The 18,315-nt window shown below is 42.0% G+C and overlaps 1 protein-coding gene across 3 annotated transcripts in view; it reads left to right on the top strand.

Moving 5' to 3' along the window:
* The first annotated feature begins 9,973 nt into the window (after nucleotides 1–9,973).
* SGMS2 (sphingomyelin synthase 2) overlaps nucleotides 9,974–18,315 on the top strand; it is a 35,038-nt gene continuing 26,696 nt past the window's right edge. The window contains exon 1 of one of the 3 annotated variants that reach the window (XM_015861357.2): nucleotides 9,974–10,065. The gene's annotated coding sequence lies outside the window, so the exon portion shown is untranslated. Of the gene's footprint in view, nucleotides 10,066–11,856; nucleotides 11,879–13,504; nucleotides 13,704–18,315 lie in introns of those variants that run through there. The other 2 variants (XM_032444593.1, XM_015861356.2) reach the window with 2 other exon arrangements.

The following is an 18,315-nucleotide window of genomic DNA, read 5'->3' as shown; positions in this document are numbered from 1 at the left end:
ATTTTATATGTTGTGATAAGGAAACAAAAAAAAGTGATGGTCACTCAATGATAGCTGAAGCCATAGATGTAGATTTGTAAAGTTATTTCTCTAGTGTTTTAAATAGCAACAAGAGCTACATTCAAATGAACTAGCTCAGCTACTGAAAGTAGCGTAGCTATGGCAGCATGCAGTTCAGTGTCAGCTGTAAGATGTGCCTGTGAAAGTAAGTAAATATTTGGACAACTTGTTGGCAGAGTTCTAGTGCTGCAACAGTACCCAGCCAGCACATGTGGCACTCAGAAAGAGCTGGGCCTAAGAGCATTGCTGTACCTACCAGCCGCTCAGTGCTACAGAGTGGGCCCAGGAGCAATCATGAACTGGCAAAGAAAAGGAAATGAAAACTCTACTCTGCTTATAAGTGTGTGTGTTGTAATCTCTTAATCAAAACTGTAAGACTAGAACAGTTGCTTCTGCCCAGCTTTGAGCTGTTACTTTTCCAAGTACACCAGTATGATCATTATCAGCACATCCAAAGAACACTACTGCTTCCTCTCTATATGTTTTCTATAAATGTTTAAATGTTCATTTAATTATTCAGATGGTCATTTTACAAACTTTATTTTAGTTTCAGTACTGCCAGACTGAGGAGCCCAAGCAGAGGAGCCTAAGCCGTTCCTCTAGAAATCTGCAAACCTGGATCATTTCACAGAGTTGCTTTATAGTGCAGCCCCAGTTCAGGGCAACGTACTTATGACCAGTGTGTGCTAGTCTCAAACATCTAGGGTTGCTCATTTAATGTCTACATGAGTTTGTTTTCTGCCTTGGAAGAGTGTAAGCAGGCTAACACTGTGGGGGCAAACAGATATCCCACTGAAGTGCATTCCGAGGCCTGTCACTTAAGCTGACTTTGCACCAGTGCCTTAATATTCAGTGTCTGAGGGTAGTTTTAACATGGTGATTCATGTATTATTAGCAACTAAATGATTGTTAGAAACTGCTCTTGCTAAGCCAGCTGACTTTACAGCTCTGCTGCCCTTAAAACTGATTTCAGGAAAGCTTTTTTTTTTTTTTTCTCCTAGCATCTAATTTGTTTTAGATATGAATAATTTACCAGCTTTTTTTATGATGCACCACAAAGGATCAATACAGATATAAAACATACTCTCTACTGTATGTGCCAGCTATTGCAAAATTCCATGCTGTTCTTTCCACAGAACAAATTTCAAATATATGCACCAATTCAATACAAATTGTTTTCTTTATATCATAGGAGCTATGCATTAATTCAATAGTTAATAGTATTACTTAGCTTTCTTTTATCTTACTCCTAATTAGCAAGTCAGATATCCCCGTTACTTTCAGTGCTGAGCATAGGCAACAGTAATAGCCATTCTTTTCTCAGTGTTCATTTGCTGGAATTTTCTGCTGGGGAAAAATAAGTCAAACTGAAATAAGGACCAGTGTTCATAGTTAGAACCTGTGTTTCCGAAACAGGGGTAGTATCAACCATTAGTGCTTGATACATATTTTATCATATTTATGCTTTTAGGTACTTACTACGCACAGACACTAGGAAATGCTGTTATTTAGATGGCCTATACTCATTTGGCTCTGAGGTTTCTGTCAGACAAAGGTATAGAAATGCATTTGCCTAAGAACATCTAAGTTCTTCAAAATCCATACTGTTACAGCTAGGCTTCAGAAATCAATATGGATATGACTGATGATGGTTTGCACTGTCCAGAATGACTTAGATCTGATTATAAGGTTCCACATTTAACAATTGAGTTATGAGCAATTTACATAACAGGACTGAAGGGAACCCAGAGCATAGCAATGCTTCATTTTATAACCTGAGCATTCAATTGGCACTAGTATCTATCTGGAATTTAGTTGGCTAAACACCAAAAGTGGACAGGAACCAGAGAAAGTGGTTAGTTACTGTATAGAACAACAACTGAAAGTGCATCTAAGCCATGAATGCCGGGTATATTATACATTTTTTCCTCAAATATGTATAAGCAGAGTTTGCCACCCACTGACACAAGATACTGTCATAGCCAAGATTTGCCTGGTTCTAAAAATAGCATAAAATATACAGATTTTAAGCTTCCTTTAGTTTGGAGAAAATAAATATTTAGAAGTTACGTTTATTTAATTTATAATCAAAACAAAATTTTGCCAAACTTCCAAGTCTGGCAGGTTTTACTTGTTCTTTATTTACAAACTTTTTTCAGTGATGAAGCTTTTGTCCTCAGGGTAATCGGTTTGGATAATGTCCAACACGTGGCTCTCTGGAACATAATACAAAACCTTTGTAGGTCTGACCACTGTTGTAATATGCATCTACACTTTCATTTGACCCTGTCAGCTCTCAGTGTTTTAAATCATATTTCTCTACTTCCTCTGCTCCTCAGAGATTTTCTTGTGCATTTTGTATTCTGTATTAAAACTAATGTTAGCCACCTACCCTTCTGGGGTTGTATACATCTGTATAATATTGGAATGAGTCACATCCTCCTATACAAGGTCCTAAAACTGTTACAGTCTATTGATGTGTTTAACTCGTAATCTTTCCTTTAAAATTTAAAAATATCCTTCAGTTTTACCTCTTCTCATTCCCACTGTATTTAGCAGAAGGAAATTTCAAAACAAAACAGCCTCACTTCTGTTCACCATGGATACTTTAGTTTCATTTGTAATGTTGGCAGAAAAGTGCAGGGCTTTGAAAAGGATTAGTTCCTTTTCAGTGCTAGGAGCTCAGAGGTACCAGAAGCTGTGTACATAGCAGCAGTGAAGGCAGGCCACCTCTGGCAATTCCAGTTCTTATCCCTGGGTTGGATTACACATGATTTTGAAATGCCTCACTAACCAAGCACGTACCACAGAAATTCCCATTGGGAATTCCTATTCTAAAGGCAAAGTAGAAAGTGTGTCTTCTCAGGTACTGTGCCAAAATAAAGACTCCTACTTCTTTTTTTAAACACAAAATACCATAAGATTAGAAAAGACTTCAGTTAATACTGCTGCAGTCTGATAGATCTTTAAGAAGCTCTTTATATTTCACTTGAGCTATTAAAAAATGTATAAAATATCTCCTACTGCTGCAGCATGTTAAATCATATGAACCCTTTTAATTGGCTTTGCCATCCTGGGAGAAAACTTGACGAAGCCCCACAGGTCTTATTAATGATCACAATTATAATATATAGAATAACTGTTAAAACTATACAATTTTAAAAGTTAAATTGACTTTCTCAACATGTACTACCTGTGTGCAAATTATAAACTAATTGCACACAACTTTGCACGTACTTGTTTCTTTTATTTTCCATAGAGTCATAGAATTGCTCAGGTAAGAGAAGACCATAAAGATCAAATCCAACCACAACCTAACCATACTGCCCTAACTTTAACAACCCTCTGTTAAATCATGACCCTGAGCGCTACATCCAAATGGATCCCTAGGGAGCCTATTCCAGTGCTTCGCTACCCTTTCTGTAAAGAAGTTTTTCCTGATATCCAACCTAAACTTACCCAGGTGCAACTTGAGGCCGTTTCCCTTCATCCTGTCACCAATGAGAAGAGACCAGCCCCACTCTCACTGTAAGCACCTTTCAGATATTGGAAGAGAGCAACAAGGTCTCCCCTCAGCCTCCTCTTCCCCAGACTGAACAGTCCCAGCTCCTTCTGTCTCTCCCCATAGGGCATATTCACCAAGCCCCTCACAAGCCTTGTTGCCCTTCTTTGGATCTGTTCCAACACCTCAATATTTGTTCTGTACTGAGATGCCCAAAACTGAACACAGTACTTGAGGTGAGGCCTCACCAGTGCTGAGTACGGGGCAGGATGGCTTCCATAGTCCTGCTCACCACACCATTCCTGATACAAGCAATGATGCCATTGGCCTTCTAGGGCACCTGGGCACACTGCTGGCTCATATTCAGCCGACCGTCCACCAGTACACCAAGGTCCCTTTCCATCAGGCAGCTTTCCAGCCACACCTCCCCAGGCCTGTAGGGTTGCCTGCCTGGGGTTGTTGTGATCAAAATGCAAGACCCGACACTTGGCTCTACTGAAATTCACATGATTTACCTTGGCCCATTGATCCAGTTGATTCCATGTACTTTGTTCTGTTGTTTGATGTGTGACCACTTCAGCAAACTGTGGAATTCAGACAAAGAGTTTCATCTTTGATAAGAAAGCATAACAGTTATAAAATATCAAAAATGTCCACTGGATGTGTTTTCTCAGCTTTAATTACCTGACAGTATTTTTTATATTATTGAACAGAACTTTGAGATCAAAAGTGATAAATATTCCTGCAGAGATATTTAGAAGATAGAAATGTCAGATAGATAAAAACAAAAAAGAAAAATGTCCCTGTTAGGTGATTGAGCTCTAAAACTTCTTGACCAAAAAAATGAGGGAGACTATGTCATTAGAGTTACCCAAAACTTGGCTGGACACCCCTAAGCAACCTGACAGAGCTTTGAATTTTGCTCTGTTTCAACAAAGGGTTGAACTGCATGATCTCCAGGGGTGCCTCCAGCATAAGCTTTGTTGTGATTTACAGTTATCTGTTCATGTCCTAAATTACCTTATATTTCAATCCCAGGAAGAGATGAAGATACTGTAGGCAACAATTTATAATAGGAATCGAATGCTCAGTATAAATTTATGTTTTTGTTTCCACATGTACTATTTTAAAACTTAGTTCCCAGACAAACTTGTTTCAAATACACTTTTTAATATGTTTATAGGCTGACCTGCTCTGTATTAACTCTGAGAAAGGCATTCATCATGGATAGCTTGACCCAGAGTTAATTTTAGAGGTGCTAGGAAATGCTGCTGTTATAAAGCCTCTTTTCCTGTTTATGGTAAGAACAGATATTCTCTTCTCCCTATACTTACTATCTTGCCAAAACCAGGGGTCATTAGCAAGGTAAATCTCTGCTTTTTTAGTGTCAATAAAATTTAAGGAAACACGCAGAACACCTCTACAATATATATATATATACTAATAGAAACTCATGGAATATTTAAATAGTGAATGAAATAATGTTTTAGTCTACATTTTTTTCATTACTACTACTGAAGTTATTTGTATTTAGAAGAAGGAATATCAAGATAACTTACTTTTTTTCCAAACTGTACGCAATTAACTATTGAAACATGAAGAGGTCCTCACAGTTTATCTTGCACAGATAATTTCTGTGAAAAGATAAAGGTGACCACAAATAAGATAGAATGATGTATAAGTATACATCCATTAGTGCTTTGAATATAAAGCTAGCTGCCTATTTAGCAAACAGTCATGCAAAACCCTGGGAAGTCAAGAAATATATATGGACAACATTAACTTTTCAGCCAACCTCAGTAATAACAGTGCAGACATACAGTCAGGTTTACATTTTTATGTGAGGATCTCAAAATTACTTGAAAAAAAAAGGAATGGGGAGAAAAATAAGGACTTATTGAATATATGTAGATATTATGTGTAGGCTTAAATACAATCCTAAACCCTCAAAACCTTTGATGGAGAAGGCTGATCTCAGGTCCCTTATAAATAGATTGACAAAAAACACTCCAAAAATACAGTTAGAAGCAACTTCTAACTGTGTGGAGCTGAAAATAGAACTCCAGTATTCTATTTAAAAACTTCAAGATAAACACTAGATTTACAGTGTTCCCAATAGACCATACAGTAGGGTTTTTTTTGTTGTTGGTGGTGGTTTATTTTTTTGGTTGGTTATTTTTTAAAGTTCTTTTGGCAGGCTAATGATGTTTAGCATTACACTGTTGGTTTTTATGACCTTCTTTCCTTCTGTAGCATTCTTGGAGCAGCGTTATAATGTGGTCATGTTAAAAGGATTTTTCCATTACCTTCTGATTCTGAAGTTGTTTCTCATGTTTTGTCTTCCATAGTGACCTGCCTCACATCTTTGCAAGCACACATGCTGCCACTCCCCCTGACAATACTAAGATATAATCAAATAAGTATTTATTCTCATAATTATTATAATATTTTAATAATAATTACTATAAGATTTATTCTAGGTATCCTGTATTTTTCTAAATTAAGCCTGGATGCATATGGAGAAAAAAATACTGAATATGATGTTACAAATAATCAATTGCTTACAATAACCAACTGAATATCCATTACATGTTAACCTTTCAAGCAGGACTGAACACATGAAAAACTAAAAAAAACTTTCTTTAACGCTTAAAGTCTAAATACCTGTATGTTATGTGAAAAGAGTATGATTTTGATTCAGGGAAACATGTCAAAATGCTGCTTATTCTTACTGATTACATTTAAGTAGTTACTTACCATGCATATAATTGTCAGGCCATTAGATGCCAATGCTTCCTCATAGGAGTTACTCAGTTATTTCTGAGTGAGAAAGGAGTAAAAACCTAATACGCTTTATCTCTCTTCATAATATGAGAGGAATCCAAGAATCGTCATATTTCTGGTTCTAATATACTTCCTTCTTCAAAGCCAATCATCCTGTAAATGTTTTATACTTTCATATGTTTTATGCCTATAATTGAACTGGCATAATGCCAATTCAGCTCAGAGCATACTTTGTCAGTATTGATCGTATTCATTCTAGATACAAAAGTCGTATCAGCTTCAGCCTGTAGAATGCTCTTCCATTGCCATCATACCTTCTACGGCCTTTCCTGGTGTGTGCAGCCCTGGAAACATTTGCAACTCCTTGTGATTAATTCATAAAAGAAGAAGAATCTTCCCTCTTAACAATGAAAAAATCCCAAAGGTCTGCCTACATATAAATTTGCAGTATCAAAATCAAGGTTATGCCATGGTGTTTTCCATTGAGATATAGAATACTGTCAGCCTCCTCACCTCTACTATGATCTGCCACTCTTGAGGTAATTTACTATTCATCTTTGTCTCACCAGACGATAGGAAGAACCCATCTCCTTGTGTTATGAGTCACCCTTTCTGCATTCTCCTCCAAATTAATTAAAAAATATTAATCAAAGGAAAAGACACATTAGAACATATTTTAACTACAGCAAATGTACATTTGGCAGGACATAACACTTCCCAGATCCCTTTACTTTGGCTTCATACCCATCATAAACCATCTAGTCACATCTGTGTGATGATACATACAAACTGGCATAGAGACTCGTCAGGAAGTGTTTTTTCAGTCTAAAACGTCATCCATCTATCAGCTGTTTCTCAACTCGGGTCTTTGTGCCAAATTTCTTGGGCATGAGTTTCCATAAGTAGAATGAGGGCATTTTACTGCTATGTAAGGGAGCTCAGAATTACTTCTGGTACATTTCAAATGCAGTGGAACAAAGGCTTTCATGCATTTTTTTCAACAAGTTCATGCTAATACACAGAATATCAAAAGAAGTGTGTCATATTTGAAATTCAGGCTGATCCATGAGTCAACCGTCTTTCACTTGTTCATATCTCCATGCTTCATGACTTATTCACTCTCTTGAAGGATATCTGTCAAAATGTCTTCAGCCACCACTTTGCTTTCAGATTTGATTCTCCAGCCCTGCCCAATACAATGGAGAGATTTCATTTGAGATTATTTGTAGATCTTTCAGTATTTTTAAATTATCAGAGGAATAGGTTTGGGCTTGTGTTAAGGCATTACATGTTTGAGGAGCATCACACTACACAAAAAGAAACCTGCACTAAGAGCAGCAATTTTTTTTTTATTCAATGTGTAACTAGATTTAGCCTAATTTGTTGGCTGTTGGTCCTTTTCATTTAAAAGTTTTTTAAAAAGCAGCTCTAGTTGTGCTAGTCAGAAAGAAAATAACGAACGAGTACTATGAGTAATAGACAAGCCACTGGAATCAGTAAGTAGTACAAATTTACTCTGCCACTTCTGAAGCTTCTTGCATTGCCTGCTATCAGAGCTAGGGCAGCAGATTGGACATGAGGTTAACCTAGTATTCTATTTTTCACTGTATGTTCCATTCTGAATTTACACTCAGGTGACAAAAGCAGTCATATTTTTTAAGTAGGCCAATTGTCCTTCATGCAATTATGTCAGCTGCTTAGGTTTAAAATTAATTGTATCAAAAAAAGTCTTCAAACTAATAGAATCCTAAAATGTAAGACAATGAGATAAAAACTACACCACATAGATGCCTCAGTGAGGTGTGGTAAAGCTTAGTGCTTTTGGATTGCTCATTCGCCTTCAAGTCTTACTTCTTTCTCATTCAGTTTTTCCTCCTTTCCCAGATTAATAAGATAAAACTCTCCTTCATAGAAAAGGCACATACAGAGAAACAAAAAGAGACTATCTAGCAACTTCTGTGTTCAGCTACTGCTAGTTTGAATTTATTTAACTGCTTTTAGTGTTGTATTACCAAGGTGGAAAGAAAGAAAACACTGTAGAGTTTTTGTTTAAGAGGATAGTTGCTAGCAGTGAAATCTTTAGCAGAACTATTCTGCTTCAGAGAGGCCTGCTGCTTCTGCAAAAATAGATAAATAAATAAAAATCCTTAAGCTTAGGAGAAATCAATTGAAATCCTTAGAAGAAATAAAAGGAGATGTGCACAGTAAAGACAGGGTCGGAGAGGTTAGACAGGAAAACCATTCTGAAGTCTGGTGAGATGATAAAGTAAGTAAGACTGAGTATAAAGAAAATGGGATAATTGTACTGACTGTTGACTAAGTGGCAATTGTTACAGCTATGCTATCTTCTTTTAGTTTTCATGCATTTAATGTCATATCCAGAATTTCTAATGATGTTATTGAAGAGCATTAATAAGCCATTTCAGCTGCCTGGCATCTTCTGATATAGTAGTTGTTTCCTTAAATGTCACCTCTTTTCCTAAAGAGATTGAGAATATTTCCTGTGGTTCTGCTTGACACAGTTTCCTAGAAACATCCTGATCTTCTGACTTGCAAATACAGAAGACAAACTAGAGCTGTTTATCACTGATACAGTTTTGCTTGTATACCTTTTGTCAAGTATCTGTGCTCATACTGCTTCTTCCAAAGACTTGTTTCATACGAGCAAAGCCTTTATTCCAATGATACTGTGTACAGAAAGAGCTCTGAATCATAGAATGGTTTGGATTAAGGGTATCTTACAGACCATCCAGCCCTACCCTGTGCCATGGGCTGGATGCCCCCCACCAGCTCAAGCTGCCCAGGGCCCATCCAACCTTGGACACCTCCAGGGATGGGGCACCCACAGCTCTGGGCAGCTGTGCCAGCACCTCACTGCCCTCTGAGTAAAGAAGTTCCTCTGCACATCTAACCTAAATCTCCTATGCAGTGATTTGGTACTCACTTATTTTTAGATAGACAATCAATTTTTGGCTTCATTAATATGGAGACCGTTAAACATTTCTCTTATTTCACAGCTTCTAAAGCACTTTAGATAGTCCAAACACTAAAAGCATTCCCAAAGCCAAACAAACAGCACTCCCACCCAATACAAGAGGAAAATAACAAACAAAAAATATGGGAGTATCCAAAGGAAAAAAAAAATAAAGCAGCATGACTTTGTGCTACAGCTTTTCCTGGTTTTGTAACTGAAATGCGGAGAAGGAAACACAAAGGTTTTGTTGTTTGCTTTTCCCAGTTCTTGCTTTGCTTCCAAGAAGATCACTGTCACCCTAAATCAGAGTTTCAATTTCCTGCGTGCTTTAGTATGGAATGTAAGTTCAAGCAAAGCTTCAGCATTTAATTTACCCCCAAAATTACACGGGGATGTTGTCAGTAACGTACAAACTCCTGAAAACCCTAGTAAAACCGCAGCACTTCTGCTCCGTTAATTATGGTAACGACAAGAGCCAGCACAGCTGATCTTTGAGGCACACAAACCACACGAAGCACTGAGCGCAACCAACCGCCCGTGGGACGCTTTGCAGGGTCCAACCCCAACCCGACCCCTCCCGGAACCCGCCCAGCACCTGCGGGCGGAGCACAGCACCCCCCCCGCCCTCCACGACCCTGCCCACCCCGGCCCACCCCGCCCCGCTGCCGGCTCGGCGGGCGCCTGCCGCCTCCTTTGAAAGCCGGGCCGGGCAGCGGGGTAGTTGGGCTGTAGCATGAGGCCGCAGGTGAGCTCGGGGTGTGTTGTTTGCTCTGCTTTGGGGCGCAGAAGTTAATCGGAGTTCTCAAAGTTTGTGNGCCTGCCGCCTCCTTTGAAAGCCGGGCCGGGCAGGGGGGGGGGGGGGGGGGTCTTTCCTAAGAGGCCTTAGGGCTTTGGGGCACGTTAAGTTGGCTTTGCTCAGTTGCGCAGAAGTTAATCGGAGTTCTCAAAGTTTGTGCGCTTAGTGGAGTTTACCTTAATAACCTGTTGTTTTTCAATGGGTGATAGTGTACTTTCATTTGGGTTCTGCTTCCACCGGCTTGCTGGGGGAGGATTGCTACTAGAGAGGCTGAAAGTGTAGCTGCTGGTTACTTCTTAGGGTGCAGGCTGTGATAGCAGGGCAGGGTTGTATACTTCTGAGCTGTTGTTCTTGGGAAGCAGCAATGGGAAAACTTCTCTTACAGCCCTTGTAGCTTATCTGCTTCTTTGGTTGCCTGTCAAAAATCAGTGATACTATTAATGGTGAACCTCTAAGGCAAGGTATGTTTTGTTGGTGGTGGCGTTTTTCCTCTTGTGTGTTCTAAAGCCCTTGGTAATAAGGAATTAATGAACTGATTAAACAAAACCTCCCTAGAGACTGAGAACTCATCTCCTCTCTGAAAAGTGGCACTTCTCAAAGCTTGAAAACTTACCTTGTGAAGTGCTGTTCAGTGCTCTGAGCGTGTGCTGTTGAAGAATCTCCTTGTGAGTTGATCTCTTATGTGTGTTTGGCTTTATTTCATAATTGATTGGGAGTAATAACTATGGAGTTGCCTCATCTGTTTCAGGGCACGAGTCTCAGCTCACACCTTGCTAGGTAGGAGGCTGTTGTGAGAATCTGGAATGCAGTGTCAGGCCTGTGTAGAAGCAGTGTGCAGAATTACCCTCATTTATGCGCTACTTGAAGAAAAATGAACGTGACCTATAAGGGATCCTATGGGGGGACATTATGGGACAATCATGTGGAACAGCTGTATGTTTCAGTCTGCCCTCAATGCAGCTGTCATAAAGGCTACAAGTACATGTGAACTTAGAACATGTATACGTTCATACCACTCACTAGTTCTGAAACTTAGGGAAGAACTGTGTAACTCTTTAGTATGTCTGTCTTGTGCGTAGATGTCTGCTGTAGCTTAGGTATGCAAGTAGGCTTTCTCTTTTCATGCTGGTGTTTACTCTTTCTATAAACTGTAAGGTTAGCTTGAACCAGAAATTCCTATATGGCTCTTACTCCTGCCCTGCCCTTTGATCTCCCTCCTGCAGGCCCAGCTCTATCCCACGGCCCTGAGCAGGATTCTGGTGGTAGCTGCCTTTGAAAACTGCCTGGGTGTCTCTTTAGAAATAGAACTTTAATGCACAGGCTGGCTGTGCTCTTTTATAGAATGACCGTTTCCAATAATACCCCTGCTGATCTCATGAGAAGGATAAATAAATAAACAGTAATGAAAAAGATGCTGGATTTGTTCCAAATGAAATAGAACAGTGATTTTTCTTCTCAAATCTCTCCCCCTCTCTCCATCTTGTACTTGGGTTGGGGCAGGAGGGGATGCGATCTGTATCTCCATCTCCTCGTGCAACTTTTTTTATGAGTACGGTTTCCCTCATAAAACTGTTCCATCGTTCTGAAAGATTGTTCTCTTCCTCCTTATTTCCATTCTGAAAATAACCATTTTGAAGGTAATCTTGATCATTATTTGATAGTAATGAGGGGTGTGCTGCTAAGTCCCCTGCTGAGTTCTGTGACTTCACAGACACGTCCCTTGCAGAGCAGCAGGCCTTGAGAGTAACACTCCTGCAATCCAGTAGGTGCTGATGCCAGGCTCCCCTTCCTGGGTGCACCCCTCATGGCTGAGCTGTGCAGCACTCAGCTGCTCAGCCCCAGGGATGGGCTGGGTGCCTTTCACAGGGTTAGTGGTGTTCCCTTTCCTGCTCTCAGGTGCGGTGTTTCAAAGAATAATGTTCTCAACTAAGGCAAGGACGGCATTTCATGTATGTCTATATTTATTCTGAATGACGGCCAGTAACCTTTCCCTTTTTTTCCTTCTGACCTTTGTTTTTAAAGGGTGTTTTGGAATTTAATAAGGAAGGATCAGAGGAGGGCAGGAAGAACCCTCTGTCTAGAATTTGCTTGATGCCGTTGCCTGTAGGAAAACAAAACACATCTAACTTACCCAATGACTGTAGCTTGTACTCTGCTACTCAGTTACTCGTTGTACAGCATCTTCAGTTAAAACCCGCCTCTTAAAAGACGCATGCAACTAAGTATGCAGTTAAGCTTTGGCACGTGTCTTTGTAAGGGCTTGGGAGCAGCCCCCCAGTCCCTGTGCAGCTTCTGGTGTTCCTTTAGGTCCGGATAATGGATGCATTGCCCATGAAGTGGGCAATAGGGAAGCGGGTGGTGGAGCAGGTGGTTAAGGAGGATCACTGTGATGTACAGGATTCTTTGGTTTGCTGCCACAGGTGTACGTGTGTCTGTCTAGCAATGGAACAGCAGCGCTCTGCTTATGTTGCTTTTCTCATAACATGCCACTCACATTTGGCCTGCAGAAGGGAATGCCTAAAATCCAGCTGTCCTATGCATCCCAGTGCAGCTGTGTCCAGCTGGCGTTCCCCTGCCCGGCTGTAATAAAGCAGCACGCTCGTTCCCTGAGGGTTTAATGGGCAGCAGCTCCGGGCGCTGCCAGGTGTGGCCGTGCCTCGGTGCAGGCCGTGCCCGCCGGGTCACCGCTGCCTGCGGGGCAGGTGTATTGCGGCCAACGCCAGTTTCGGTGTTGGCGAGCCGCCCGCTTTCCCCGCCCCTATTGATCACATGCCTGCCGGGCTGGAAGGCTCCCAACAGAATGATGCGGAATGTTTTTTTTTTCCCTTGCTATTTTTTTTGGAGGGATGGGGGGTTGCTTGTAACGCCAGCGTGGCCAAACGGGGGCTTCCCACGTCACTCTGCCTTCAGCAGGTCGGTTGCCGGGAGCCGAAGTTCGGGCCGATCCTTTCCTCGGTGGGCTCCGCGTTCCCTGCGGCTGTGCCGGGCCCGCCCGTCCCCTCCCGGCGGGGCGGTGGGGGATCGCGCGCGCGCAGAGGCGGCGCCGTCCCCGGCAGCACCGTTAGCGCGGGGGCCGGGCGGCAGCCGCGCCGGTTTTTCCGGCCCGCGTCGCGGTGAGTCACCGCTCGGCGATGGGGCGGGCGGGGGCGGCCGTGCGGGAGCCCCAGTGATGTCAGGGGCGAACGGCGAGCATGAGGCCGACGGTAACGGCCGCGGCAACGGCCGCTGCGCGCTGCCTCGAAGCCGCCTCCGACCGCGGCCGAGCGCCGCCTCCCTGACGCCCTCGGCGCCGGGGCCGAGAAGCCGAAAGAGAAGGCGGAGGGGCGGCGAACTTTTCCCGCTGCCCGCTGTGGGAGTGTCCGGCCGCTGGCGGAGCCCCGAGGTTCGCGGCCGCCTCCGGAGGGGGAAGTGCCCGCAGCGCCGCTCCGGTGAGTTGGGAGCGGCACAGGTGGAGCGGCGCGTTGTGCCGCAGCGGGGAGAGCCGCTCCGACACGGTGCTGGCGGCGCATCGGAGAGACGCTGTCGGTGTGTTGTGCCCAAGAGGCCCTTGGCTGCAGGGAGAGCACACGCCGGGGCTGATCGTGGAGGTACGTATGCGGGCGGCGCGCCCGGCTTAACGCCCAAACCGAGTGCGTGAGGTGGGCAGCGTGTGCCCGCCCCATAGGACTGAGGGCTTGGGAATGAATGCTTGATTCCAGCTCTGCGAGGTCAGGGGTTGGTGTCGGTTCGTAGCGGTGTGAAGATACGCGGCTGTAGGCTGCACGATGTGGCTCCACCGAAGCCAGGCTTCAACTTGATGAAGTGTAGCTAAACTTTACCATGTCACCCAGGCAAGAAGTACTTTTCCACCCGCGCTGCGTGGCTCCTGCCTTGGTCTCGGCTCATAATCTGTGTGAAAAGTAGTTCATCTCCTGGCCGGGCTTAAGTAAACAAATCCTAGAATACAATGTGGACGAGCTGTTGTTCTGTTCAGACTGTTTCCGTTTATTTGCTTTTTCTTTTGTAAAGGACGCCTTTTCAATGGTAGATCTCTCTCCTTGAGCTGTTAAGCTTTGTATGAGCCAACAGCTGGTAACTACACAGGTGAATGTCTGATTATTGTACACAGTTCAATTTATGCTTCTTTCTGAGAGCCGAGGGCTTATGGGAGTGTTGCTGGGCTTTATTCTAAGGTGTATTTATTAATTAGTTTGCAGAAAGCCTGAATTATTTAGTGTTTAACACAGTTTATGTCTATTATTGGAGTAGGTAGTTTTATTTAGTTACTTTTTTAATGAAGCTTAACTTTGCTGATTGGGGACTTGTTTTATCGGAGTGATCAATGCAATTACCTACATCTTTTTTTCTTTCGGCATCGGACTTATATTGATTTTCAGTAGGGAAAGGTGTAATCAAAATGTGATTTCAAAGAACACGCTTGTCTCAGTCCTTCCGAAGAGTTTGTTCACGTATAGTGTGAGTAACGTTTAGTCCCAAGAATCATTTGGGGAAAGTTAAAGTAAAGGGAGGAAGCAAGTTGAGTAGAATTGTGAGGTGATGACAGTAGTTTGTAGATAGAGCTTCTTAATGAGATTGGACCGTCCTTGAAGTGAACTCAAACAGAAATCAATAGAAAAATGAGAATTTGAGGCGGGCAGAAATTGATTTATTTATATATTTATTTTCCTTTTACTCTCAGACTGGTAATGTGAATCCAGAGTAACTTTATGTACCTCTGTATTTTAAAGAGTGAGCTATGGCTGGCATGTTGATGGGCATCTATTTCCTGGATGGTGAAAGCACCTTGTGTTTAATGGTGTAAGATAGGAAAGTAGTGGTCTGGCTCTAGCAATCCCGTTTTCATGAGCTACTTTCCATATGAATTTAAAACTTGCTCTTCTAAGGAGACAGGAGAAGTATAGAGTTATGTATGTAGTGCTATAAAAGGCTTCCTTCTTCCATATCGATTTAAAGAAAAAACCCACAAAGCTCCTCTCCCTGTCTCTAGGAGAAATAATGACAGAAGTATTTTGCCATCTCTGTGTTAGTATATTCGATAGATGTATAAAAACTGACATTGTACTGATTTTTATCTTGAAGGATTAGTTAAAAAAATAAAATCGAAACAAATGACGGACTTTAAAAACAAGTAGTTCTTCTGTTTGCAAGGATGAGATGTTGAAGAAGGCTTTAAAATAAATGCTTCCTCATAGAAAACAACTTTGAGAATGCAACTATTTGTAACAATTTGGATTTGTTTTCTGATTTTGATGGGCTATTGACCTACAATGGTCTTTGATACTATTTGTGGGGGGTGGACAATACAGATGCTGTTAGGTTTTATTTAGTATGGGTATGGTATTGCAGTAGTCTCAACAGATGCTGGGAAGATTAATGCAACACTAGATCTACTGTGCCCAGAAATGTGTCTGCTGTGGGAGGATGGAAGGTTTGTACCATGGACACCACTGTCCCAGAAGATGCTGTGGGACACTGAGCTTGTCAGGCATCAAGACACTGCTGTCTTAGTAGATGCTGAAGGTCTTAAGGCCTACCAACGGGAAAGGTTTATCTAATAGAGGTAGCTTTATTTTGTGTAGTCTACACCTGTTCAAGAGACATCCCTTAAATGTATTGAACCCTACTTTTGAGTAAGGCTCTGAAACCTTAATTACTCAGGTGACTCCTGCGACAGGCTGCTTGTTTCGCTGCTTCTTTCCCCGGAATAGCTGTTACATGAGGATGTGTAATACAGAGAGTAAAGTACTTCCGATGAATACAAGTGGTTTTGGAAGTCTGCTGTGTAGTTATTGAATTCTGATAGACAAAACCCCTTTCTAAGACCAAATCAGGTTTAGGAGAACTCATTGTCCTCTCGGTAACATATGCTGTACCTTTAACAAAAGGGAATTGCTGCGCCTTCAGGGCATGCTAATGGTACCCAGGCTAAGCTTCCTGCCTTACTGTGCTTTGACCCTTCCAAAATGTGTGATGTCAATTATAAGTCTGCAGTCTGGCATAAAAATATCTACTTTTAATCTACTCTATGAATGAGGAAATTAAGTCATTTGTCAGAGGTTCTGAACTGGTGAGTTAATCATTGAAAATACAGCGGTTCTTAATAAAACACTGGGTTTAAATCTAAAAGGAGGAAGTTCTGGAAAACTCAATTGAATTCATGAAATTTAGATGCATGTTACAGTTAAAATAAAATAAATGTACTCAGTACTTAACTATGATTGTCCACATAAAATACTGTTTCCCACGTGTATAAGTACAGATAAGAGCATCCTGTTCACTTGCAGGCATCTGGGTAAAAAGCAGATCTGCTTTCATTCGGATTATGTAGGTTAGTTTGCCATAATGTCTGTTTCAAGGACATCCCACTAATTCTTCATAGACTCGGTGAACAGAAACTTGCTCGCTTCTATCAGCAAACCTGTGATACTTCCAGAGGGTGAGTTTTGCTGGCACACAACCAGTGTCTTAATAGCACTTGCTTTTAGAGTTAACCTTTAGCTGCTCCCTCCTGTAGCATTGTCTCCTTTTTTCTCTGTGTACTGGGATTTCCTTAAGGCTGAATCTCTTACTGTGATCCTAGGCAACACAGTGAGCTTTACACTAAGCAGTGTGGTGTTTGCACATCCGTGGTTATTGATGCAAAGTGTACTAGTGTTGTTAGCCTGTTCCTCGTTGAGAAAAGATGCTGAGACTCTTGGGTGCAGCGCTGAGTGTTGCATGGAAGCTGCATCCATGTAACAGATTGAAACGGAACAACTCCTACAGAGCAATTACAGACACTTGGCTAAGAATGGCTGAACTTAAAATGGGTTCATTCAAAATTAATTTTGATTTAGCAGTAATAAGTCCAGAATTTGTAAATGAAATGTGTAGACTTGAATTTGTAGTCTTCCGTAGCCTTAACAGGGCACAGGACTGTCTGGCCTCCAGCTAGTCTCTGCAGAGACCTGTTTAGAACACAGAAGGGGGGGATGGTTTTAAACTGAGGCAGAGGAGATTTAGGTTGGACATTAGGAGGAAGTTTTTCACCCAGAGGGTGATGACACACTGGCACAGGTTGCCCAAGGGGGTTGTGGATGCCCCATCCCTGGAGGCATTCAAGGCTAGGCTGGATATGGCTCTGGGCAGCCTGGTCTGGTGGTTGAAACTAGATGATTTTTGAGGTCCTTTTCAAACCAGGCCAGCCTATGATTCTACGGTCTTTTAAAATTTAGCTTAAAGCCTTTGGCAAAAGGCAATGCTTTTTTTTGTGTTACTGAAGTGCTATTACAAGTGTCTTGGCATGTTACCTCCTCATTATTTCTTTCCTAGAGCACCTGCATCCATGGAAATCCTTTATTAAGAAGTCATCTGCTTTTACTGTTTATATTCTGGTTCAAGTAAGCTGGTTTTTTCACTTTGTATTTTTAGTGTTTTCTCTTTCCATGCTGAGCCTCTTGGATCTTAAACTGTTGAGGAGAGCTGACTAACTTCTCACGGTTAGTTACGTGAAATGTACATAACAGCAGCAAAATATTTACTTGTGCACACACCCAGGTTCATGCTGGTGTGTGCTGACGTGCTGGGTGAATGGCTAGTGGAGCAGTTCAGATTCTCCGTGTTTGAGGAACAAAACTTAGTGAAGAGAAAACAATGGGCGCGCCTTAGTTTTTAATTGCCTTCCATATGGAGGCCGTGATACATTGTATGCCTGGTTGATATTTCTACTAAATTTCTGCAGTAATTACTGCTCATCTGATTCCTGTCCTTCCCCCACATCAACCTTGTAAATGGGAAATGGCGCTTGCTGTTTGTAGATGCTTTATAAGGGTGCCAAGTACCACTGCCCATGTCTCAGTTTGAGGCTGAACACAGGCTGTATTGAAGCAAACTGTTCCCATCGCTGCCGCTGCCTCAAAAGGACATTTAAAAAGCTGGAATGCTGTGTTACTGTCTTAGCGCTGCTGAGAACATGCTTAATGTCGTATTGTAGGATTCTGTCATCTGATCCTCTGCCAGTTATTCTGGTTTAAGTTTGTGTATTGTAATTTCAATATAAAAATAAGCCTTTAAGCTGAAGGTTTGGCAACTGAAGGAACTCAGGCTGTTTAGTCTGGGGAAAAGGAGGCTGAGGGGAGAACTTATTGCTGTCTTTCATTACCTGAAAGTCTCAACAATGAGAGCAGGGCTGGTCTCTTCTCATTGGTGACAGGATGAGGG

Source organism: Coturnix japonica, chromosome 4 (assembly GCF_001577835.2).
Source record: "Coturnix japonica isolate 7356 chromosome 4, Coturnix japonica 2.1, whole genome shotgun sequence".
In the NCBI taxonomy this organism is placed as follows: domain Eukaryota; kingdom Metazoa; phylum Chordata; class Aves; order Galliformes; family Phasianidae; genus Coturnix; species Coturnix japonica.
Note: the sequence above shows the minus strand (reverse complement) of the source record. Positions and strands in the feature narration are given on the sequence as shown.